At 43.8% G+C, this 26853-nt stretch overlaps 1 long non-coding RNA gene across 1 annotated transcript in view; it reads left to right on the forward strand.

The window, feature by feature from the left end:
- LOC143138485 (uncharacterized) overlaps positions 1-26853 on the forward strand; it is a 62662-nt gene that overhangs the window by 35196 nt on the left and 613 nt on the right. Inside the window, exon 3 of the long non-coding RNA XR_012990231.1 lies at positions 9676-9777. This is a non-coding gene — a long non-coding RNA (uncharacterized LOC143138485). The remainder of the gene's footprint in view (positions 1-9675; positions 9778-26853) is intronic.

Genomic DNA, 26853 nt, shown 5'->3' on the forward strand with positions numbered 1-26853 from the left:
CGTGTGTAAGATGGGGTGGGGGTACCTCTGAAGCATCCCCTGAAGAATCCCTCCCCCCACCTCACCCCCCCCTTTTTTTCAATTTCTACTTAGAAATTCTGCATGCTCAAAACCTTAAAGTATAACATATTGGAAGGCTCAGACAATCCTGACCTGTTTATGCGGCATAAAGTTGATATGCTGTCAACCCCCTCGAGAGCAGACCCCACTGAATGAGACTCGCTATCCTTTAAACCGCCGGGCTGATATTTGCAGATAATAAAAGAAATAAATCAGACAATAGGCCGGAATATTTCATTTGTTATTCCCTATTCCTTATGGGCAGAAATGCTACGGAAATGTAAAAAACAGCAATTCCATTCTTTTTTGCCCCCTCTGGGATGGTGAGATTGCCGATGCCGTTTTCATGTCGGAAGACAAAGTGGTGGGCCTCTCCTACGCTTGGGCCATAAGAATATGAATCTGAATATGGATGCATCAGGCAGCCACTTGCATTGCTGTGCTCCATACAATATATATATATATATATATATATATATATATATATATATATAGTTACCCTGTTAACCCAGTACAATCCATTGTTAACCCACTTAGACCCCAAATTAACCCAGTTAGAATCCTTTTAGAGTCCATTTACAACGGATTCTTAACGTCATGTAAAAGATCATGAATCTATAGTTATTGTTTTATAGTATTTGATAGGCACATTGATATACCATTTTCTGTGTAAAATATCACATCAGTGTATTATGAATATGGTTTTAGTAAATTGAGTAAATGGACGATAACAATATTCATGGCTGATGTCTGTGTTTGTTTTTTTCTTTTTTTCGTGCATGTGTGTGTGACTGTGGGTTTAGATAAAGTGGAAGTGATTGGATTGAAACGGCCCTTTCGTCAGTGTCTGTGTGTGGGCCGTGAAATGGTGCGGCTTACTCAGACGTGTCCCCTTTCGGTTCCCTCGCCTCCGTCCCCTCGTTAGAAAGAAATTAAAAACCCCTCTTCTTTCTCTCTCCTCGCCCCGCAAATGTTCCCTCCACCTGCGGCGAAGACACTCCCAATCATTCCTCTTTAGTGGCGAGGGCCGTTAAAACCGATCTCAATTAGCGGCATCTGAGGCGGCCCCTCGCTCACCTGTTTATTAACGGTGGCACGACAGCGAGGGTTATGGCTCATCCACAGGCCCGCGTGACAGGGTTACCTCCCCTCATCGTCTCTGCGGGCCTCTCAAATACGTTTTTTTTTCTCGTTACGTTTCCTACGTAACCCGCCGCGATCGCAGTCTCAGCAGGCCCCTGCCCAAAGGTGATGGGCCAAATGTGGGCCACATTTGGCGCTGATGTAGTTGCTGTTCTAAACTCGTTAGCTCTTAACTCATATCTTTACATGCTGGAAGGTTTTCGTTTTTTTTTTTTCCCCGCTAGGTCCTGCCTCCCAGGGACTGCTAATCTACTGCTTGCGTTTCGTCTTCAGCCATTTTCTGTTCATTTGCCACCATCTGCCTAAGCATCTGTTCAAGGGGCAGAGGAGAGGAAAGGAAGAGGAAAGAAGACGCATGAAATAAAGAAACACACACACACACACGCCTACACACACACACACACACACAAACACACACACACAAACAAACAAACAAATGCTCACGCTGAGGTGAAAAGTCGTCTTCTCTCCTCTTTTCCTCCTCCTCTTCTCATCGTCAACCCTGCTGTTTTCCCATCCTTGCGCTTTCCATTGTCCTGTCCATTGCATCCCTCCTCCTGCTTCTTCTGCCCCTGCTCCTGCCCCTGCCCCTGCCCAGTCTCATCTAAGCCCCACTCTTTTTTACTCCAGGTCTAATGCCACATGTAAACCTCACAGGGCAGCTTCCTCCCGAGTGCGCTGGTGGTCAAACAGAGGGAGAAAAGGAGGCGTCAGAGAGGTCACTTCCTCTCCGTGTCCAACCGCTTAGTCAATAGCCACTGTCAACAGGGCCGCAAACAAAAGATCAAAAAAAAAGTTGCGATTGTAATTTTTGGACAAAAGGGGAGCTTGCAGGGTATAGTGGGGATTGTGTGTGTGTGTGTGTGTGTGGGGGGGGGGGTGCTGACACAGAGGAGAGGATAACATGTCCCTAGAGCGCACACACACACACACACGCACACACACACACACACGCACACACACTTCTCTTTGAGTTTGTCCGACAATAGAAAAGCTCACTACATAAGCAGAGTTAGCCAGAGAGACCCCCTGCCCTCCCTTCTGTCCTTCACCCTATCCAGCCAGCCCTGGATTACACACATTCTTTGGCAGGGAAAGGGTTGCTGGGCAGGGCTTTTGGGGGGTGGGCTGGGGTTTGGGGGTACACAGCTCGTGTCCCTCAGAGGTTACCAGGCTGGCTAGGCCAACTGACAGCCCCTCCCTGCACAAGGTCCTCCCCCATCCCCCATCAACACACACATACACATATTTAAACACACAAACACATATTTAAACACACACACACACACACACACACACACACACACACACACACACACACACACACACACACACACACACACACACACACACACACACGCACCGACATACATTCAAACACACACACACAGATGTATACGCACACATATTCAAACACACACACACACACATTCAAAAACCCATACACACACATTCAAACACACACACACACACACACACACACACACCAGACACACAGACACACACTCACACCCTACCCTCCCTCCTCACGCTTATTGTGTTTGCACGTTTGACAGACACAGAGCCCATAGTAATCCCTGTCCCCACAGGGACCAGTACCATTTGTCTGGCAGACCCTACAAACAGTTTCTGCCCCCTTCCCTGCTCCCCACTCACCACCCCTGGGCACCCCCAAATCCCCCTCCTCCCTGGCCAGACCCCCCCCCCCCCCCCTCCACAGCACCCCCATGCCCATCCCTGCACGCACTACTGGGAGAGGGATCAGTGTCGTCTAATTAATACTGCCTGTCTTTCATCCTCACTTCCTGTTCGTTGTCGGGACTCTCGCAGGCAAAGAGTTTCTTCCCCACTGTCCAGGACTACAGAACTCAGTCAGGGGCAGAATTTATGCACTTGTTTGCTTAAAAATTTTTTTTATTTTTTTTAGTGTGTAATTTAAGCTTTTTGTTGTGTCAGCTAATTAAGTAGTATCTCATCTTATCTGTTCCGTGCAGTTTGACATCCTTTGCATCCCCTGAAACAGTTAACATACACTGGGCATACAAGAACACATTTCATTATCAAATAAACCAGATTAACCGCAATAGCTCATGCTTGACTGTGGCTCCCAAATGATGGTACCAGTGGTGCCAGTGAGAGCCCAAACTGTGGTGTGCTTGTCTGCTTTGGCCTCTGGGATTCTCAGACATGCATAGGTCTGTCATCACACATGTATTCTTCACACACTAATTTCTCTCTCTCTCTCTCCTTTCTCTCTCCCTCTCTCTTTTCAACTTTCTCTCTCTTTCCCTCTCCCTCCCATTGACTCCATCTTTCTCCACCCCCCCCCCCTCCTCATTCTCTGCCCCCCTCCAAACTCCAGGGCCCTCCACAGGGGGCACTTTGGCGATAAGTGGACGCATTACACGCTAACTTTCTTACAATGGCTGCACGCTTGCCGTCATCATCGGCCATGGCCTCCTAATGGCCATCTCCAAGTGGCGCCTCCGGCAATCCCCGCCACAAATAAATAGAAGCTGACACAGTAATTTACTCAAATCTTCTCCACAGTTTTGCCCACCCCCCACCCCCCCATTTTCCCCGGCAAACCCCCTCCAGAGATTCCCCCTAAAACAACAATTATTTCAAATGTCATTGATCCCTGCCCGCAGGCCACAGACGAAAATGAAGATCCAATCTTTTAACACAAGTGAAGAAATTAAAATATGGTTGTTACACTGTTTTTTTTCCCTCTTCCTCATTCTTCGCCTTCTTTCCTCAAGCGCAGCCGAGGTCTGATGGACGTCCTAGCCGGTAGTGAATTTGTTGTTCTAGTTATGTCTGAGAGCGCCGGGGTTGTTTCCTCCCCCCCTCCCTGTTCAAATGACTATTAACCTTTCTATGAAGAGGGGCAATTCTACTCATCTGAGGCGTAGACCCAGTGGAGAAGACATTAGTTCTCCCCGCCTGTCAGCCCAGCAGTCTAACCCAGAGAGACAGAGATCCGGACGTGCTTGGATTCGTTTTGCTGCGGCGCCGTCTTATCCGCGCTTTTGTTTCAACCCCCAGTAAACTGTATTTTTTGTTTGTTTTGGGATACAGATGTTTGGAATACAGATGTTAACTCTGACTGAATATGTGTGTGTGTGTGTGTTTAAGTGTAAACAAATTAGTGTTAACAAATAGTTTTTGGGGCATGTATTTGTATTTTACTGTGTGTATGTGTGGTTGTTTGAATGTAAACATGCACTTATAGTATGTGTATGCATGCATGCATATACATTTTTATGTACACATGTAGAGACATGTGTGTGTGTGTGTGTGTGTGTGTGTGTGTGTGTGTGTGTGTGTGTGTGTGTGTGTGTGTTTGTTTGTTTATGTGAACAACACCCCCCAACAAACACACACAAAGACGCAGAGGAGGTCACGGAAACATTATTAGTGGCGCGCCGCCGGCCTGTTTCATGTTGTCGGACGGGCCACAGCTCAGTGGAGTGCGTCTGAACATGTCACAGTGTCATGGCGGTGTCTCCGGCTGGTTCTACACGACCTCCCCGCACCTTGCATCTCCACACACACACACACACACACACACACTCACACACATACATGCTGTTCTCCCAGCACCCACCCCGGCCAGATCCGGACGAATAAAGATATTTATGCTCCATCCCGAGACAGCGAAGGTGACTTTCAGTGTCGGCACAGTGGACACAGCCAGCTTCAGGCAAAGCAAAGCCTGTAATAGCCATGAGGTTTACATGTAAACAGCTTGTACTTGAGACATCTTCACTTTGTAATACTCACTTTTCAGATATACTGTAGGTATGTGACTATTTATGGGACTGGCAGCACATTAAAAACAATTGCAGAGAGGGGGAGGTGCCACATTATTTATATTTACATACATTTACATGTATTCATTTAGCAGACGCTTTTATCAAAAGTGACTTACAGAAATGAGGAATAACATTCAAGCTACAATACATATTTGTATGTTTCAGTGTCGCTGTTCACATGGGGCGAGGATTGTACATCTGGAAAAACTGAGAGTTCAACCAGAAAGACTCCGGAAGCAATAATAAAGTAAACAAATGTTTATTTACAGTAACAAAAATGGATTTACAGTGACAAAAATACGACGATATGATAGACGCTAAAGCATCCATTTCTGCTGGCATGGCATCCTAAAATCATATGCTCTGTAGATATCACGCCTTGTTAGCCGCCCTCGCTCATTGCATTTCTTGCAAAACTGAACGGAAGCATAATAAAAAGTCCTCTCAAGGCCTTCATCCCCATCATCACATTATTTTCTGCTACAAATGGAAAGCATTTTCCCTTTGAGTAGTGCTTCAGACTTTTTCCCTTAAATGCTTCCCCTTATTTTGATGGTTTAACCCCATTTGCCATGGTATATTTGCACGTTGGTCGCTAGAATAAGCGAGTCTCGAGGAGAAGGGGCCGAGAGACTGCCATCAATGGTGACGCAAACTCTATATGAAAAATAAGTGCGCGAGGAGCGACTTGTTTCCATTTTAATTGTAAAACAGATAAGCGCTAAACATTTCTTGAAGGAAAATGACTTCAGAGTAATTACTATCTATTACCCCTTCTCCCCCGGGTGTCATTTAGAGAACCCAGATGGCCACCAAAATAGGATTTAGGGAGAAAATTGACAGCATTATTCACACAGGCATTATCAATTACCTGGGCTTCCAATTGTACAGTGATCAGCCTCGAATGGGAGGGCGAGGGCTGTCTTGGAGTCAACATAATTAAACCTGTGAAGCTGCGAATGCTTTTGTGTCTGGATATTGAGATTTATTTGGTGACGAGTGAGCGAGGAGCTGGTCGCCTGGTCTATTTTTCTTGTTCCCTGCTGGGTGTTTGAGTAGTGTGTCTGTGTGGCAGAAGTGTCAACAGGGTGCTAGCTTGGAGAGGAGAATCAACTGGTAAAAAGCATGGCGACAGTGGAGTTTGCTCGTGGTTTGTGGCGCGTGGATCCCCAGTACTGGTTACAACGCCAGCGGAATGATACATGAGTGATACATGCCCAGTCCACCAAGGCTGCACGCGGGCCTGAAAAGAGTCCCAATTACCGCCTGGCATTACCAAGACATTACATTACATTACAGAATGCACTGCCAGGTTCATTAAGGAATAAAAATGAGGCATTCAAATCAAGTGTGACCTTCATCCTCTCTGTCTGCCAGGTGCTTTATGTGTGTGTGTATCTTCTGATGCACCCCGTAATGATGACAATGAGGGACAAAGCCAATCTGCACGAAGGATGTGGACCTTACGCTAAGTATGTAGTTCCCCAACAAACGCCAACCCCCCACCCCCACCCCACCGCACCCTCCGCTCACAATAAGCACCAACAGACCCCAAATATTTAAGGGTTGACTGACCAAACGGCCCTATTTAGAATGTACTAATACCATGGTGAAGCCAATGATGGGCCTTGTGAAAAAGGTCGTTACATTCTATCCATCTCCTGAACGCAGTGCAGCGTGTTAGGGCCCCGGTGCATTAGTTGTAATTGATGTCGGGTTGAGTTGGCAAATGTTGCCTTAAATGGTAGATGCATAGCTGCCCTTCACAACAGTAGCGTTGTAGGTGTGTGTGTGGGGGTGTGTATATGTGTGCTGTGAGCACTCATCAAAAGTGTGCAGTGGGGTGGTATTCATCTCACAGATTTAGTGGCTAATTGAGGCTGTAAGGGGTTTTATGAGGCTAATGTTATTTATGACCAATTGCAGTGGGTTGATCTCATAGTATTTCTTTAATTTCTTATGGTCTGATAGCAGTAGGTTTTTAAAAAGTAGATATATTCTTTCCATTGTGTCAGGACAAACATACCTGAACCATCAATGTAGTTCATTCTCATACATGTTATAAATCCCTGTATTGACACAATAAGTTAGTTGTGCAGACCAGTGTTGGGCAAGTTACTGAAAATTAGTAATTAGTTACAGTTACTAGTTACTTCTTTCAAAAGTAATTCAATTACGTTACCAATTACTGTATATCAAAAGTAATTCGATACTAGAGAAAGTAACTTTTGAGTTACTTTTAAGTCTGCTTTTAAAATGTCAATATGAACAGTACTGAACAGTCACACACACAATAAACCTAATTTTTGGACCTATTTATTGTAGTTTCAACGGGCCTTCAAATCAATAGCCTTGTGCATGAGTTCTCAAACTTTTTCCGACCACAAAACATTCTACAATGCATGAAGGCCTCCCTGACCTTGTTTTGCGCCACCCTCACCATCTAGGTGGTTTGATAGATATGTACAGTACACTGCCTACTGCTTGCCTACTACTTGCCTTCTGCAATATAGTAATAAGTTATTATTATCATAATTATTGCAATCCTTCTGTAGGCTACATGGAATTCGTTCAATGGGATGTAATGTGAAACAATGTTAAATGGCCTATTTTCAAAGCAGTTATTGTCTGCTCACACACACATAACCTTAGGTTATCCTCATCCTGCTTTGAACACAGTTGTATTATATAGCATTTTAAGAACCACCAGTTTGGGAAAAGCCTGCGCTGCACAAGTGCTGACTTACCGAAATAAGTTCTAGTGCATCCGAGAGTTTGGGATTGTCGCGCACTATGCAGAAGGTTACTCTTCAGCTGATAAGGTGTTCCAGAGAGAAGTTGCATGTTCCGTCGCAGACAAATTAATCCATAACACTATGGACGTCAATTCCGATGTAAACATAGCCTACTGTGCAAATAACTCAAGTCGCTGTTACGTACGGTAGGCTATTTGGAGGTTTCTTTATCTGGTTAGTGAAATCTGCATTTTCCTCTCGAGTTAAACGTGTGCTTGCTTGTGCCAAGGCTATATATAGGCTACCGTAGCCTATTGGTGTTGTGGCGTGGCTATGTTGTAAGAATGAGAAATTGATATAACGAGGCTTTTGCGCAATAGGCGAAAAAGAGCGGAGATAAACAACAATGCGCTTTTACTGTAGTGGAGCTTACGAGATGGAAACGAAAGGGAAAAGGCTTTTAAGATGCCCATTTAAATTGTAGCGTAATGCACTCTTGTGTGTTTTAGCATAAATCCGAAATAAGGAGGAATGTGAGGAGGCTCCTATTAACTGTAAAGAATGCATCTGCAATCTAAACATGAAACACAATCGCTGGAAACACAGCTAAGGTCGGGAGACAAAGCAGCAAATGTGCATCTTGTCTGCAGTCATTCATTCAAGATCAGAGTAACGCAAGTAACGAACTCTTTGAAATTTCAGTAATTGTAATTGCGTTACTGGATTTACAAAAATACTTCGTTACATGCTCGTTACCACTAAAAGTAGTGGAATTACAGTAATGCGTTACTTTGTAACGCATTACTCCCAACACTGGTGCAGACTGAGTGTGTAAACAAGTCGTACACTAAGCCTTTAAAGCAACACCAAAGAGTTTTTTGTACCTTAAAATAATGTTTCCAAAATCGTTTCAGTGGTTCATCAACTCGTAACAGGGTGAACGGCACTTTCTGCATTCGCTTCGCGGCCCTCTATCGGCTATAACCGCACTATGTAAGTTTGCCGGATCAGGTAGCGGATCTGTAGTTCGATGGAATGAGACATAAGAAACTACAAATTTGACTTGCATCTGATGTCGCAATACATTGTACTTTCATAAAATCATGCAACATATTCTACCTTGTCTGTGGACATTGTTATTTGCAAAGCTGGTGCTGGATAAACAAATAGTGCGTGCGACAGAGGAAAACTTCTTTGGTGTTGCTTTAACACCACACTGATTTCACAAGCTACATAAAAAGACAAGTTTTTTGTCAATATTGTGAATACTTCTTCTGACTTAAACAAATACATGTAAACTGTGACCTCTGACACACAGTCTTCACTCATTTCCCATCAAAGTTAAGTTTCGGTTGCTTCTAATTAAAACACTTCAAGTGTAAATGAATCGTTGCAGGAGTTTCTATGACAGTGATGTATATTGCATACATCATGTTCAGTAATTTTGACTTGCTAATTAATCAATATTATTTATAGAGATTAAATGTTAAAAATAATGATGGGCTGTACAAATTGTTTATGGCACAGCTATATTGAACAGCTTGAGAATTAAAAAGGTATAGTTGCAAGATTTATTGTCCATATTGAAGCAATATGTTAATACATCATTTATGGTATGCCCATAATACCTTCAAACTTAAAACACCTGGACTGTTAATGATTTCTCCTTCAGTTGGTTTGAAGTCTTATTAAGAGGAGTTTATCATCTCCATATTGTGGTAATGTCCTTGTAAGGAATGAGAGACCGTAAATAATGCATATCCCATTTCACCCTGAACCTCTGGCAACGTGGGTTACTTACTACTACTTTTCAAAAAGTATCCACCGTTGGTGGCTATTGAATTCTAATCTTTTTGTGAGTCTTTTTTAACCATGTGCATACCTGAATGTACTAAAGAGAGCCCTCTTCTTGTCATCAGATCAGCAGAAACTGAATAACTATGTGGAGCAGTGGAGAAGGTTCCGGAATGTTTCGATTCAAGATGGAACATTGACAGGTGGATTCTGGACCACTCCTTAAGGTAGATAACTTTTTCACCAGTTAGTTAAGGAAGTTTTTGTGAACATTTTGTACTTTTTAATGCAGTCGTCTTGTCATCATGCATGGTTCTCCAGAAGAACATGGCCACCGGCCATCGCCCAGTTATCACAATCCAGAACATGTTCTACTTTACATTTCTGTATTATTGGCATGTGGTGATATCCCTATTAATTAGCCAGGCATACGTTAAATGACCATCAAACAAACAGATACAGACTGGCATACAGACCCATGAAAAAGACCAACCTCTTGGCCCACCCCCCACCCCCCCACCCCCCATTACACACACACACACTCCAGATGAACGAATGCATGCAGCGTGCATGCAGCACACACATTAATCTACTGCATCAGCAGGTTCACATTTGTTTCAATGCAAACAGAGGGAGAACAGAGAGTGCTTAGCATCTCCGGGGAACGAGGGCTTAAAATTTCTGTCTAAATTGATAATGAATGATAATGATAATAAATGATAATTCTAATGAGTTGTCCTCATGTAACAAATGGAATGAATTAAAGTCACAGAACAAGCTAAGTTTTATTAAAGCACACTAAAAAGAGAATGACTAGTTTCATATGAGGAGGTAACTTTTAGTGCACAAGATTCGAATTAAATTTGAGGTACACTAGCTGGGAAATTACTTAAGTACAGTGCCATGATAAATTATAATGTCTGTGTGTAGTGATTGTCTTTCATTTTTGTTTATTGGCTCGATTTGTCTTTGGTGTAGTCTTGGATATTCCAAATTAGTGTTTTAAAAATCCTGCTTAAAAAAGGCAACTTCCATTCCTTTTATGTTTTCCCTAGTTTATGTCTCTCTATGTCATCTTAAAATATTGAAAGATTCACTCGTATTCCCTCTTTTGATGTTGGACTACAGACATTGCCTGCACATTGTCCCCACCACAATATAGAGTATTTTTTTTAATTTGTTTTCATTTGTAAGTCCCTTTGGACAAAAGTGTCTGCTAAATCATGTAACCATAACCATAATCATTATAGAGCATCCCAGGCTTTATGTTTGTTCTACTGTATGTACATGTAACCATAGTGACCACCACTGATAGGGAAAAAAATAATTTCCTCTCTTATGAGTTCAGCATGGCTGTGCATCCATCTTGATGATTCTATTCCCCATGCATTGTTGTCATGCCTTAATCAATGTCAAAGTTGCCACTGCTCAAAGATGGCCCAGAGATCTGGGTTAGGGATGGGGGGGAAGGGGTGGTGGTGGTGTGCGTGGGGAGGAACTGTTTTCTCTCACTAAAGTGACCTTGCCTCCCTAACAGTGCTGTTAGTCTCTGACCTCGGGCACTCCACCAGACTTTCCATCTCCTTATCCGCGCCCGCTCCCGGGCAGCTGTTGACTACTGTAAGCTGTGTTGCGTGGCAATCTTTGTTGCTTCGAAGCGCAGGGGCTTGACAGAGTAAATTCAGTTATTAATCAATTCAGCCCTACAACGGTTGATAAACTAGTGTGTCTCTCTCTTCGGAGTTGAAAAAACACAGGAACGTGTTTTTTTTTTGTTTTTTTTTTAAACCAGGTCAGAAGTATACATTGCTACCTCTACACACACCTGTCTGCCTTCCAGCATCACAATAACTGTGATGTTTTATGATGTACAACGTTAAAGTTTCAGTATTACGCCGATAAGCGATAGTTCATTGCCCAAAAAACACAACAAATGTTGTCTAATGGCAAGAACTATCTGCTGTCTGTGTGTGAGAACAGAGCAGACACAGGAGGGCTAGTGCCAGCAGCTGCCACATTATGACTTCTCTGATTTGCTTGTTCCAAACAGCTGTTCCCGTCACTCGCTAACTTTCAGATCATCATAAAATAGCATCCAACAGCATCTCTGAGAGGAACGCTCCATGTGAACTTTCCGCTGGCTGGAAGATCATGGGTATAAGATCTGTGGTATCTGAATGACCTGGTGAAATGCATGGTTATGCAAAATCCACCTTCACCACCTCTCCTCCTCATTATATAATATACGGCAGTGACATTGAGCTTTAGATTAATGAAGGGAATTTTGGAAGGTACAGTTAGACTGATTTAATCAGCTTCAGTAAACTTAACTGGTAGATGATGATTGTTTGATCATTTCATTCCAATATACCTGAGGCTAGAGTTAGAGTAGAGATATCTTGGAGTTGGAGAGAGAGAGAGACTGAGAGAGAAGAAAGCGAGAGAGAGAGACAGCACGTGCACAAGAGAGAGAGAGAGAGAGAGAAAAAGAGAGAAAAGCATTTGCTCTTCCCAGATCCTCTGTTGCCTGGCTCGTCCCTCTATACAACCCTCTTAATGTTGAGTCTCAAATCACTTCAGGCAGTAATAGCTCCACTCATGACACCAGTCAGCATAGCACACTACAGGGATACAGTATGACTGACCATAAATGTAGGAATACATGCCCACACACCAAAAATATACAAACATACACTCCTGTGTGATCACAAACACGCACACATGAACAGTGCTGCAAACACACACACACACACACACACACACACACACACACACACACACGCACACACACACACACACACACACACACACACACACACACACACATGCAGAGGTACACATTTTGCCAGTTGTATTGGTCCATCTGAGCCGAACGACACTAGGCGAGGAGCAGGCGTATCAGCGGTCACTAAATCATTCTGTAATCAGGCCTGTGTGCCTGGCCACCCATGCATACCCAACGTGCCCCATTTTGGTCCAGCCCCCCGCCCTCGCAACGCGCCGGACGACCCCATCTGCACCCCATCTCGTTTTTAGTCCCCCCCCCCATCCCCTCGTCCCTGCCTCTAGCCGCTAACTCCTCACAGGCCGGCCCTCCAGACCTATAAACGTCCCACGCAGCACAAAAGAGTTAATGATTCCCTTTGTTTTGTCCCAGGGATCGGGACCAAAAGCAAGTGACAACAAGAGATCCATCAAAGTTAGCGGCAGTGAGCACATCAGCAGATTCTACACCCCCCCACCCCCCACTCTCTCTTCTGTTTTCCCTCCCCTCTGTTACTCGCACACAAGAGACCTAAAATGCACATATTGCAACCCCCCCCCCCACACACACACACACACTCCTTGCACATTCCTCCTATCCCCCCTCACCCAGCCCAGCCCAGCCCGCAGTGGTAGCAGGAGGCTTGGGGACTCGCCAGGCCCTTTGGTGGGCAGGGAGGGACTTGATGAATGACTGGAACAAACTTCGCTGTCACCGACAAGGGACGAGCCCCTAGACGTCACCCCCCCACCCCCAATCCTGAATCCCAATCCCTCAACCAACCCACCCCCCAACCAACCCCCACCATTACAAGCTCCCCCCCCACACACACACACACACACCCCATCCCCACCTTCAGATACATCATCCCAGCAGTGCAGCGCCGTACACGGGGGTTCACTGTCGCCACACTGGCCTGTGATTGGAGTCACGCTTTGCACAGGTTAATTGGAGGCCTGAACTGGAAAACTGTGAGGGTGGGGGGGGGGTTGGAGGGAGTATTAGTGGGGTTTCGGGGGAGACAGGGGGGTGTTGAGTGCAAATACTGTCATCATCATTGTTGCCGGATTCACGGTTTGCTCTTGTGCAGGGTGTGTGTCCGGGTATCGATCCGTGGCGTTTCAGGTTCACGGCGTAGATGTGGTGTGAAACACTGCCTGTGGATGTGCTATAGACAGCTGTGCTGTGGGACAGTTCCCACTGTATTGATCATGCCTTCAAAACATGAATTTAATATACATCAATTCTTAATAATTATGTCTATTCTCTCGACATCTGAATTATATCTATTGCCATCACAAAAATATCTTGTCACCACTCATCATGTATAATTCCCTGTCACCTCTGGGTAAAGCAAAAGGGAGCTTTTATTTAGCATGAAGAGCCAGTATGAAGCTGAGAAAGACTGAGGTGCGTTCGCCAATGGGAACGTTTGTGGCGAACATGTTTTTGAACAGTTAAATTTGAACGATTTGGTGTCAATATTCCATTGTAACGTAATTGTTGCCTTCGCTTCGTCAAGCTCACGTCCAGCTCCACTGGAAATTTGCGAAGAACTACCTCCTCAAACTGCGAGTGTTTGCAAATGTTTGCCGAAAACTCAAGGCAAACGGAAATCTGTTCGCCAACGTTCGTAAACTTTTGCCTATGTTTGCAAATTTCAATGCACCTCTGATTTGACTCTGTCTCTGAGACATTGATCAATGTGCCTGATTTCTGTTATTTTGCATATGATCACGGATTGACAGAGTGCCCTCATGGTACCCATGTGCTTTGATAGAGACATCAGTGTGGGAATGGACACTGACCTACCTCGTCTGTGTTTACAGAGAGTTACATCAGGTGCCCTCAGCAACATAAATCAGAGTCAGGGGCCAAGGTGCAGAAATAACACACACATCGCATCACACGGCTCACACACACACATCGCATCCCACAGCTCACACACACATCGCACTGCACCTCACAGTCGCCTACCACACAGATCATCGCACTGAGAGGCCAGCCATTTCTGGGTCAAGGAGAGAGAGAGAGAGAGAGAGAGAGAGAGAGAGAGAGAGAGAGATAGAGAGAGTGTGATCACAGCATCATTGGCTATGGCGGAAAGCTAGTTCATATAGCTCAGCCATGCATCCTCTTCTCTCTTTGTCTTTCTTTCTTCATCTGTCTATCTCCCTCTCTCTCTCTCTCTCTCTCTCTCTCTCTTTCTCTTCCACAGGCCTCAAGGTTCTTCTGTCCCTACTGGATTTACAGTGATGACACTTTTACTACATTTAGTCGCAAACGTGTATTTTTACATACCTGAGTTGTGGGGTTAAAAGAACAGAACACTTAACCATATGCTAAGAGCCCAAGGAAAAAAACACATGAACTGATACCCTCCCTTCTGTATTTTTATTTTGGCCCTATTCTGAAGTGTCCTTATATATTGCCCATGCTTGTCTGGTTGAGAAGAAGCTCTTGTCATTGTGCGATATCTTTAGGGTTAGAAATGGATCGGGGCTTAGCGACACTATCATGCTACATTGTGTATGGAAATGAGCGGCCCATAATCAATGCCTTATATTGTAATGAGTGACATAACACAAATTGGAACATATAGTTTATGTTGAGCAGTAAAATGCTTTAGAGAGATTCCTCTTGTCAGCTCTGCTGTTGATGGGGTGGGTGGGTGGTTGGAGGGAGGCAGTCTGTTGGCCAAAGACCTGTGGAGGTTTGCAGCTGGATGCTTCGCTCCCTCATTACTCTGACTGTAAGATGGAGAGAGGTCTTATTGACAAATTAATGAGGCACAAAGCTCTCAGACCACATGGACCTCCAAACGCATTACGCAAACCGACTGCTATACAAATGACCTCAAATGGAGTTTTTTTTTCTTCTCTGTTTTTTTTTTGTTCCACTTAAAATGAACAGAATTCTTCATGCAACACGAAGCCATTTTGCAACACAAAGTCATTTTTACTTTTCAAAAATGTTTTGTACTTTTTAGATGACATAAAACACGTGCAATATGTTATACATATAAATGCTGAAGCACCATCAAACCGTGTGATGGCACTAATAATAATCTGAGAAATACCTTTCAGCGCCACGTGCTTTGTCTCACTACACCTACACCGTAGTTTTATCATGAGAATCTCTATAGGAGTCTGAAAGTAAAAGAAATATGTAATTGATTGCCTAGTCATTCCATTTATTTTTCCCATGGCAGAAAGCTATTAATTTTTCTGTGGTTGTTGACAATTTAACATATGCATCACCTTCAAGTGGCAAATGATTATTTTTGTGTTTTCTTTCCCCCATTGACAGTATATTATTTTCTTTGCTGTTGCATCTTGTTATTTTTCTAAACTTTCCCCTTGTCTAGGCTGCATTAATGGCTCCTGATTGAAATTTCATTCCCAGAAACTAAGTGAAATATGTGTTGTGTGTTTAATGGAAAAAATAATTACCCGTCAGGTGAAACAAAGCATGACGCATAGTAACCAGGGAGAGCGCCATTCAACACAAGTCAGTGGAGAGGTCAGAACCCACAAACAGCTCCTGCTCTCTTCTCTTTTTTCTATCCCTCGCTCTTTCCTTCCATTCATCCTTTTGTTTCTTTGTAGATTTCTTTTCCACACACACAAAGGGACACACACACACACACACACACACACACACACTCAAAGACATGCAATTCAAGCATCTTTCACCGATGAGTGTGATTTACTGACTAAGGCCAGTATAAGTTTAAAAATATGTTTTATTTTAATAGTGTACTATGTGCTCAACCTAAAAATGTGGCTTTGCAGAAGCCATTATTGTCCAAGTGTCCATATTTGTGTTTATATTTCTGTGTGTCAATATGCGTATGTGTATGTGAATTTGTTTGTGCATGTGCATGTGTATGTTTGTATGTATGTTTGTATATGTGAAGGTGCATGTGTGTGTGTGTGTGTATATGTGTGTGTGTTTGTGTGTGTGTGCATGTGCGTGTGTGTGTGTGTTTGTTTGTGAGTGTATTTGTGCATGTGTGTGTGCGTGTGTGTGCATGTGTGTCCGTGTGTGTATGTGAGTGTGTGTGTGTGTGTGTGTGTGTGTGTTTTCCTGCGTTTATGATTTGTGTGTAGCTCCCTCCCTGCCTCCCTCCCCATCCTGGGCTCCTTGTGTGAGTGCCCAGTGCTGGGTCCAGGGTAAACAGGGTAAAAAGAGGATTGAGACCACAGCTCTGACTGGGAGACCCTGAGTGGTCAGGGAGATTGATCGGCCCGTCAGCTCACTGATCAGTGAGACACGCCGAGCGTGTGGCCGCAGAGCCATGCATCACTCCGCCAAACCCCCCCCCCCCCCCCCAACACCCCAACCCCCACGCCTGACAGCCGCACTGAGCAGAAGATGAAGGGGAAAAGAACAACAACCAACAAAACGAGAAGGAGATTTCAAAACACCTTCAGAAAATCTTTGGAGACCCCTTGCTCTGGTTGCAGGTGTTAGTGAGTGAAGGTCAAATGAAGTGATGGTCCACTCAAGTGGGTTTGCCATACTGGCCATTCATTTATATTACGTGTCCTTAAGTGTTGTGTACTAAATTGTATTTTAAGTCCTTTTTATAAAAAATAATGTAAGTAAAAAGAAAATAAGAATTTATTATCAATATATCAGTACACACATGGGATAGATGTGGGTTAGAGTTCAGTGCAGGGATCAATAATACACTGGTGGTTGGTTTCGTGGTTATAGTTTAAAATGTATATTAATAAATACATACACGTGAAGTACATGATTTTATTCACTTCTGTATTGCTTAATGGCAATAAGGGCTCTTATGATGAAGACCACTTGGTCTGGTCAGAGAGAGAATTAAAGAGAAGTCATCATGACAAGTGATGGTTTTGCTGGAGCATGTAGTGTACCTTCCTCATCTGTTCCATTTTCACTGCCCCTCACGTCCTCCTCAGTGAAGCTCCTGGCAACCACGGTGATATGCTGATGTGCATGTCTGCCGGAGACTGATACCAAACTTCAGAGTATTACTTATAATTAGCGTAAAGACAAGACATGCAGAAAGTACCAGATGGCAACATTATTTGATATTTTCCCGAAACGGCTACAGAAGTCCTTCAATGCTTGTGTTGATATTTTTAATTAAAATGGCTTGTCAAAAAGGCAATCTAAACCAAATTGATGCCACGCAAGATGCTATTAATATAGTGTCAGTGACATTCCTATTAATTATCCTGTCTGCTCACACAAGCCCCCTCATTATCGACACAAAGATCAAGACTGCCACCCAAAAAAGGGGAAATAAATAAATAAGTCAAACATTAGCTCCTAATAGCCATTTGATAAGAAAATTACCTTATTGTCTGGTATGACTCAAATTGGCAAGGAACTGTGGGATATGGTTGTTTTTTTTTTCTTTCTTTCTTTCTTTTTTCCCCTCCCTTCTCGCCCTGTGACCTGAAACAGAAAAGACATGCACGGTGACAAATTTGACATGGAAAATCATGGGAAAACAGCCTCTGTTTGGCTAACCAAGCAGCAAATATGTCAGATGATATGGTTTATCAAGCAATATGTTGCCTTTTCAACAGCAATAACCGCTCCATCTGCAAAGGTTAACATGCATCAGTCGAAAATGAAAGGGCCTCTGCAGCCACAGTACGAGTAAGACGACATTTCCCCCGTGCATGGATCCTCCGCACAGTATAAATTGGGTCCTTGAGGAAGGTGATTTCCCTCTGAAATCTTTACTGATCCTCCAGAAAGCACGAGGAAAAATGACATTAAGTGCTGTTTGATGGGTATCGTTTCTCAAACAAGGACGCAGAGACAAGCGTTTATTGTTTTTCTTCTCCTTTTTTAAGTCGCTCCTTCCAAAAAAAGTAATCCTTTAATGACCTGACAAATGAACTACTCAGTGCTGGTTGGTTGTCACACGTATGTCATTCAACTGCATTCAGTGATGACTTGCTATTTTGTAATTGTGGTATTGATGGATATTGAACATTAAAACGCCATAACACTTGACATTGTATGCTCTCTTTTCTAATCAAAGTTTCACTGAATTTCATCAGCCGTGTGCCAAATATAGACACATGCCTTTGCGCGTTGACCTGAGAGCTCAAATTCAAACCAGTTTTCAGTCTTTAGCCGAGAGTCGTGAAAAAAAAACAGTCCTTCAGAGTCTTAGGATGACTGTCTGTGTGCTGCCTTTCGAAGCTAGATTGCGAAAACCAAATTGCCATTTATTCAACGAATGTTACTTTCGACTTATGCATTGTGCTCCTTTGTGGTTTGTTTACTTGTGACATGTTGATGTGGTGTATTCTTCAGGGCTGTCACCTTCTGCATTTCCTTTTGTCCTTGCTGAGAGCAACATGATATATAAAGGGTAGGCGCCATGATCGGTCAAGTCTGCATTCCCTATTCATGACCGATCAGTTTCACGGTAAGCCACCATTTTCATTTACGTTTGGCGTAACAGCTCCGCCAACATAATATTCTGACCTCAAATTCACAGTCAAGAGCCTCATTAATATGTCTTCAATTGATTATTATCAATGGCCTCCATTTGACTCTTGTATATATAGATTGCTATCTTATGGTGATCTACAGTACACTTTGCAGCGTTAATGTCAATGAGCCATTTATTATCCAGTCATGGCGGAAGGGAAGCCTATACGATACACTGTATTGTAATAGACGGAGTGTTGCTTGACCACTCAGCTCACTGAGGTGGGTTTTGTGTGGCTTGGATGAGCAGTGGCTCTCGGCCCCCCTGTGGTTTATGGCCCCTCCAGTTTATCTGGCCTGTTATCCTTTGTTTTATAAGCCTCCGTCCGCAGGGCTCAAAGTCAAACTCAATATGATGAGGCATTAGCCTCCCACCTCCACCTCATCCCGACGGGGTCAAGGGCAGGATGGTCCTGGATGGGCCTCAAAGTACCCCCCCCCACCCCACCCCCTCCCTGACCCCCCCACCCCCGGCCTCCATACCCCCTGGAGCCCCTGGAGCCCTACCTACTCCCCGAACTAGACCCCTGTCACGGGGGTGATGTTATTTGTGTTCACCTTATCATTGCTTAGATGAGCTGTGCGGCAATACCCCTCAACTCAAGTGAGATTTAAGAGCAGGGACCCTAGGGCTGGGGTTATTGTTGTTAGTTGTAGTGTTGTGTGTAGGGCTGTATCTGTCCTGTGGAAAGTGGTGATTGTGGTATCACCAGCAGTAATGTGTGTGAGGGCAGTGTCTGTCTAATGCTTATTTATTGCCTTATTTCATTTTGTTACATTATGTCAGGAGGGCTATGGCATATTTGTGTAGGGTCATTATGCTATGATCTGGGTGATGTTATTTTGAAGTGTTATAAATTTCTTTTAACAACTGTCAGGAACTTAATGGAACGTAATGGAAAACAACATCCTCTGGTAAACATCCTGTTTGTAAAACCCTTCTGCAGATGTAGCTTTTTAACATCCATGTGAGACGCCATCATTCAAGCACATCAAATATGTGGGCATATTTTTTGAAAAACTTGAATAAAAACGAAAACAAAAACTTTAGATCTCAGGCCGCCAAACGTCAGGTTCTGCGCTCTTAACGTCACGGCACCGTGAGCCGCTTCGAGAGGGCCCGGTGTTAAACAAACGCTCCCAGACCTCTGGCTGGCTGCCTCGGGCTCTGGCCGAGGGGAATACCGGGGGCTGCGCTGGTGTGATGGAGGGCTCGTGTTATTTATCACTCCTGTCTTAGCCGGGATGAGATGCTGGCCAACTCCGAGGGTTATATATAGACTCACCCACTCACATCATTACGTGCCATTTCATAGCCCTAAATAAAAATAGAATGCAGGGTTTTTTGGGTGAGTGTGTGTCTGTGTGTGTGTGTGTGTGTGTGTGTTTGGGGGGGGGGGGGGTCATTGATTGTTTGAATTGCATTGAGTGAGAAAAACAATACTGAAGAGATGGTAATAGTAACAGAAAAAAGGTTAGTGTGTGTGTTTGTGTGTGTGTGTGTGTGTGGTGTTTGTGTGTGTGTGTGTGTGTGTGTGTGTGTGTGTGTGTGTGTGTGTGTGTGTGTGTGTGTGTGTGTGTGTGTGTGTGCGCATGTGTGTATGTCTATGTGCGTGACTGAGTGTGTGTTTCATCACCTATGAATCCAGTGAGGTACTGCACTTGCTGGTTGCTAGCCACGAGCCATGAGCCACCTGCCAGCGACAAAAAAAAAAAAAGAGAGAGAAAGCGAGAGAGGGAGGGAGAAAAAAAGTAAACCATGTCTGGAAGCGGCTGCACGCTACACTACCCAAGAATGTGTATTTCTGCAGATGATTAAATCAATACCATTTTGACAAGACTTGTTGGAACATGCCTCTTTATTTCGCCCCGGTTCCTTCCCCTCTTGTCGGGGGTGAAATTTGTCAAGCCTGCCGGGGCCGCTGTCAGCTAATGGAGATTGTTCTTTAGCCTGCACTTGATAGAAAGGGCACGATTATGATGCATGTCGATAGTTTACACAGATATTGACACGAGGACCAGAGAGAGTGTAGCCTCGTGGTTGGGAGACGACTCCCCACGCCACCATCGCAACCTCCCCCCTACACACACACACACACACACACACACACACACACACACACACACACACACACATACACGCGCATGCACATTGCACACACACACACACGCACACATACATTGTCTCTGTGGACTCTCTCCACAGTCATTTTTACCTTGAATCCCCTTTTCCACACACACACAAACACTCACTCACTCACACACACACACACACACACACACACACACACACACACACACACACACTCACACACACACACACACTTACAAACACACACAAACACTCACTCACACACACACACACACAAAACAGACAGACACACATCACCACCACCATCACAGCTCCCTAACCCCTTGCAATGTTTTGATTCTTTTGGCTTCAGATATTAATTAAGTGTAGCTGCGTGACACTGATGAAAACAAAAGAGTGAGCCAAGATTTTTTCACATCCTTCTTTATCCTGTGATCCTGCTCATTCTTAATTCAGTGGCGTTCAAGCATTAAGCTGTGATTTCATATTTCATTATTTTAATTTTTATGTATTCATAGGGTTACCAATAAGGTATTCTACAAACATAACGTCAGTGTAGATTTTAAAGGAACTTTAATATTTTACTGAATATTCTGAAATGATCAAATACAGCACACTAAAAACACTATTCAATCCATGTCATATCCTTATTGCCCTGTAGAATTCTATTTTTATTATACTGCACATACTGATTATAACAGCAAATCACACTACAGTACACAGTATACTGTACTGTGAAAAACAAGACTTACAGTATATCCTGCAGTTATGTCCAGTATAATACGCTGTGGTATACTAACATTGATATATGTTTCAAATATATACAAGTATCACAGTGGACATTGGACTTCCCCCTATATGACATAACACAGACTTCCTCCATTTCTATCCCTGGCATGGACAGAGTTAAAAATAGGAGCATCAGTGAGCCCAACGACAAGCCTAGAATATAATGAGTCTGCGAGAGGCAAAAGAAAAGGTTGGATGCATATAAACACACACACAAACACACACACACACACACCGATACAGAGGTACACACACACACACACACACACAGGGAGGAGAAGACTAAAACTAATGACAGGGTCTACCTATAAATTCTTCATTCGGAGTGCGGCTGATTGGAGTGGCTTGACTGGGCAGTCGGGCGAGACTTAACAACTAATCCCGTTTGTAAGTTATTATTTATCTTCGGCAAAGTTTGTCAAACTTGGGCTTTGATTTTCCAGCGTGATTTCCCTCTTGTGGCTCGCTCCCGCACATGCTCCCCCACATAATTTATGACTGCCTCTGGTCTTCATGACAGATTATTAAAAGTAGAATTAGTTTTTTGCAGCGGGATTTTTCCACTGGGAATTGGGAAGGCAGTGCCTCGCCGCGGAAGGTCTCTTACGAGGTCTCCATTGCTAATAGAAGTTTTTTTCCTCCGATGGGGGGGTGGGTTGGGGGGGTTGAGGAGACTAATGATTTGAATTTACTGTGGCAGGCATCACGTGGTCAAGGGAGGTAGGCGGTGGCGATGGTAGGGGGTTGGAGAGGCTCGGGGAGTGGAGTGGTTTGGGGGGGGGGGGAGTGTGTGTACGCCTGACGCAGAGGAAAGAGGTTAACTTCCTCCCCCATGGTGAGCACTATTGGATTGTTTAGCAGCAGAAGGATAATGTTTTTGTCACAGACTGCCGCGACAAAACACGTGACGATGTCTGAACGGCTCAAGGAAAAAGGAAAAAAAGGAGACAGTAATGGAAGACAGAAAGGAACAAACACCACTCCTCTAAAACACAATATAGACGATATAGATGCCCAGGAAATCAAACACACAGACGTCTGAGAAAGGGCACAGCTGTCACATACATACTTTACATTACTCAGGATGTATGTATGTATGAGTCGGAACTACTTATGTGATGGACACCTAAACATGCATGCACAAACACCCATGTCGGACACCGAGATTTAAAAAGCGAGCGAGAGAGAGAAAGAGAGAGGGAGAGATGTTTCCGTGGTGTTCACCTGATGGCTGCGTGGAGCTTGTTCTCCCAGCATGCTTCGCTAGTGGGAAGCAGAGGGGAGTCACAGCACAGCTGAGAGCTTCGGCTTAATCTTATGCATCATTAAGCACTCAGCGGCAAGCCTGCGCTGTTCATATACATCATCCACGCTTAATAAACATAATGATGACATAAGATGTAATTCTAGATGAATTTTCATTTTATAGGGAAATGGAGAATTCCTGTGAAAAGGAAAGAGAGATAGAGAGAGAGAGAGAGGGAGAGAAAAAAGTAAATTATCGGGGAAGTACAAAATAAATGATGTTTTTTTTCCTCTCAGCCATCAAGATGAATGAGGTGTTTTGGGGTGCCTGAATTGTGTGTGTGTGTGTTTGTGTGTGTGTGTGTCTACGAGTATATATATTCAGACGCATACTGTACTCAGTGTGCCACTATATGTCTGTTTAGTTAGCATGCATAGGATGAGAATATGTGCATTGGGCGAAACTTGAGGGTGGTTGATATGTGACACGTCTATGATTTTAAGGCCCCGTTGGCCGGCTGTAATTGACAAGCTTAGACACCCAATATGGGGCTTACCTCAGCTGGGGAAATCTGAATACGAGGGCCAAGGCTCGGACTCTTGGGTGGGAACCGGATTCTGAGGAAAGAAATTAAACTTGGATGAAAGTGGGCTGGGGTGATGGGGAACTGTGTCAGATGTGTGTGTGTGTGTGTGTGTGTGTGTGTGTGTGTGTGTGTGTGTGTGTGTGTGTGTGTGTGTGAGTGAGGGGGCCCCGTGAGAGGGCTGGAAAACAGTTCTGGGACTGTCCATGTCTTCACACCTGCCATTGGAGAATGAGACTGAGAACAGGAAAGCTGGTCAGCTCTGTGCTTCTGTGCGCTGATAACAAGATAGGTTCTCCATTTTAACTTTGCTAGCTACTTTCCTGGATGCTACCATCACATTGCAGTAGATAGATAGATAGATAGATAGATAGATAGATAGATAGATAGATAGATAGATAGATAGATAGATACTTTATTGATCCCCAAGGGGAAATTCAAGTAGACCAAGAGTTAAACTAGATTTTTTTCTCTCATTCCCGTAATAATATGCAATATGCACAACCAAAAACAACCCTAACAGAAAACGGATCTAGGAGTGAATCTATGGATTTGGAGGTTTTGTCTCCAGAACCAAAAGGCAGAATAGTTTTGAACAGGAGGCCTAAATTCTCCTTAGCAAACTGCTGTGTGTTTGTTGGTATGCAAGTTAACCTACATGATTAACACATTAATTTATTTGAACAAGGAATGCTGCATTATCTCACAATTGAGTTTGTAGGACAGGTATGGTTAACATTAGTAAAATAATGATAGATAACTTAGATTCATGAATGTGTTAATATCTGTAGACTACAGTTAGGATACAGTCCAGGAAGCATTTGACAAGCATTACAGCACAGTGTTATATACTGTAATGTTATTAGGTAATACTTTGGTAGGTAGAGTTATTAGCCAAATGAACCTAGCTTGAATAGCTGGATATAGCAATCCATATTTTCCCCACAACAAACCATGGGCAGCTGCAGCTGATTTTGAATGTGTAGATTGATTCTGTGGATGCTAGCATAGCTACTGTACCTCATTTATCCTATCATCTCAAATCAAGCTTGCGTTAATGATACAAATTTATCTTAAATGTATCTTCCTTGTAATTTCACAGTATGCAAATGTATCTGATTTGGATATCATATTAGGCTTACCTCAGATTACAGATATGGCATAGCCTTGGTTAGTCACAAGAGCCAAAAACCAAAAACTCGCTACCATGAGGAAAAACATGAATTTGCACTTTTACATCCCATTGGTGTCAGGTGATATTTTCCAAAAGTCTGCCTGCCTGGATTTGTCTCTTCTTTTGCTGCCCTGATTGTTGTTCCAAGGTCTGCAGCAGCCATATAGCCATAGTGTAGTTCAAACAGTAAGTCAATTTTAATAACAGATTAACAGTTTTTTTAAAGGGTGTAGTTGTATTACCCCTCCAAAATCCATCTCAGCGCTTTTGTGCCACTTTCGAACATCTCTCTCTCTCTCCCTCTGCCAGTCTCACGCCAAACCCGACAAATGCTGTCCCACTGTTGGCACAATCCCTCGAACATCTCTTTTTAACTTCAAAATGATCATTACACGAAAAAGGGTAGTGACAGCCCCCCATTACAATAATTGACTTACTAATTCCAGTCTGATCCATCTGTGCTCCTTTGGTCATTCAGGATTGTAATGTGTGCATAAATGATTAGAGCCTTTCAGAGGAACTGCAGAGGACCAAACAAGTTTCAGTGACCAGTAAGACCGACGACTACCCAGGACCAAATATAGACACACACACACACACACACATACATACACACACACACACACACACACACACACTTCAATGACCAGTAAGATCGACCTCCACCCAGGACCACACATGCACACAAACACACACACACCACACAAGCACACACACACACACCCAACACTCACTGACGCCCCATGCCATGTGTGGCGTCTCCCCTCATTGCCGCCCAATGGCAGGGCATTATCTCCGGCGCTGCAGAGAAAGCCTCAGCAGCCGTGTGTGGCGTCCATCACAGCACAGGTGCCATGATGATTGGCACATCATGTCTGAAGCAGGAAGAGGAATACAGGGAAGCCCAAAGCAGTTCTCTATGGTGCGCTGAACACAGGGAGGCGAAACAAGAAACGCTAGGCCCATCAAACGCTTCAAAGACCAGCTCGAACAACAACCCTACCATGCACGGCTAAAACTGACCTCAAGGATGGAGAGAGAGGATGGAGCTGCAGACGGTGACGGTTGGTGCACCACCGTCAGTGAGGCATCGTGGAGAACATCATCATGTGCCGCATTCAGGCATTAAACTTCTTTAGCTATGGTGCAAACTCTACAGTGTGATATGCTCTACTACTTGATTCTTTACTTTCTGTTAATTGTTACGGTCACACTTAATTTGCAAGAAGAGAAAAGTGAATAATGAAAAAAGTATCAATTCAAAACCAAATCCAAAAGCTTCAAAATCTCACACCAAAAAATGTTGTATGAATGGGCTGCATTGTCATAAATCCCTCAGTGGTTGGTAGTGGCGTTATTGGTTTAGTGCAATATGCGGCACATGCTAGTTGCATGTACTGTGCTGGAGTACAATTCATCATGCTTCTAAAAAATGCTCGCCAAGTTCTCATTGTGTTTGAAAATGAATTTGTTTAACAGCATCCAGGTCTTGGTTGCCTGCTTTTGTAGAGGGGTAATGGGAGTTCCGAACCTCAGCAAGTTTGGAACCACTGGACCATAGGCGCCAGCATGCCTGTGGGTGAGCCAAGCCCGTGGATGCAGGGATCATTACCGCCAGCTCTCCGTCTCAATCCCTTCTGCTTTCTCTCTCTTTTTCCATCCCTCCCTCATTCTCTCTCTCTCTCCCCCTCTGTCCCTCACTCACTCACTTTGTCTGTCTCAAACACACAGACATACACACAGATGCATACTCGCTCATATCCTGTCTCTTGTATTCATTGTCCCAGTCATACTCTGAAGTCGCCAATTTGTCGACATATCCTTGCTTTTTTTTATCTTTCTTTCATTCTCTTTCTCTCTCTCTTCCATTCTTTCATTCTATTTGCTCTACAATGACAGCTAATGGGTTCATTTAACAATGTACATAAATTAACTTAGCAAAATGCATTCACTGAAATTCATAGTAATGAATTGAGGACTTGTTTGTACATCACTGAGATGCACATCCTGTTAAAATCCGGAAGAATTTTTATTGCGGCTGTGTTTTTTTTCTACTTAAAGACCCAGCAGGGTGAGAAACAGAGCTTCAATTATTACAATAAAGCGCATGATTTAAACTGTGACAAAAATTGGATCACAGACAAGATATTATCACAA

The sequence above is a fragment of the Alosa pseudoharengus genome, unplaced genomic scaffold, assembly GCF_046254945.1.
Source record: "Alosa pseudoharengus isolate Yale_2024_CS ecotype anadromous, Long Island Sound unplaced genomic scaffold, YU_APseudo_1.1 YU_APseudo_1.1_scf_21, whole genome shotgun sequence".
NCBI classification, from domain to species: domain Eukaryota; kingdom Metazoa; phylum Chordata; class Actinopteri; order Clupeiformes; family Clupeidae; genus Alosa; species Alosa pseudoharengus.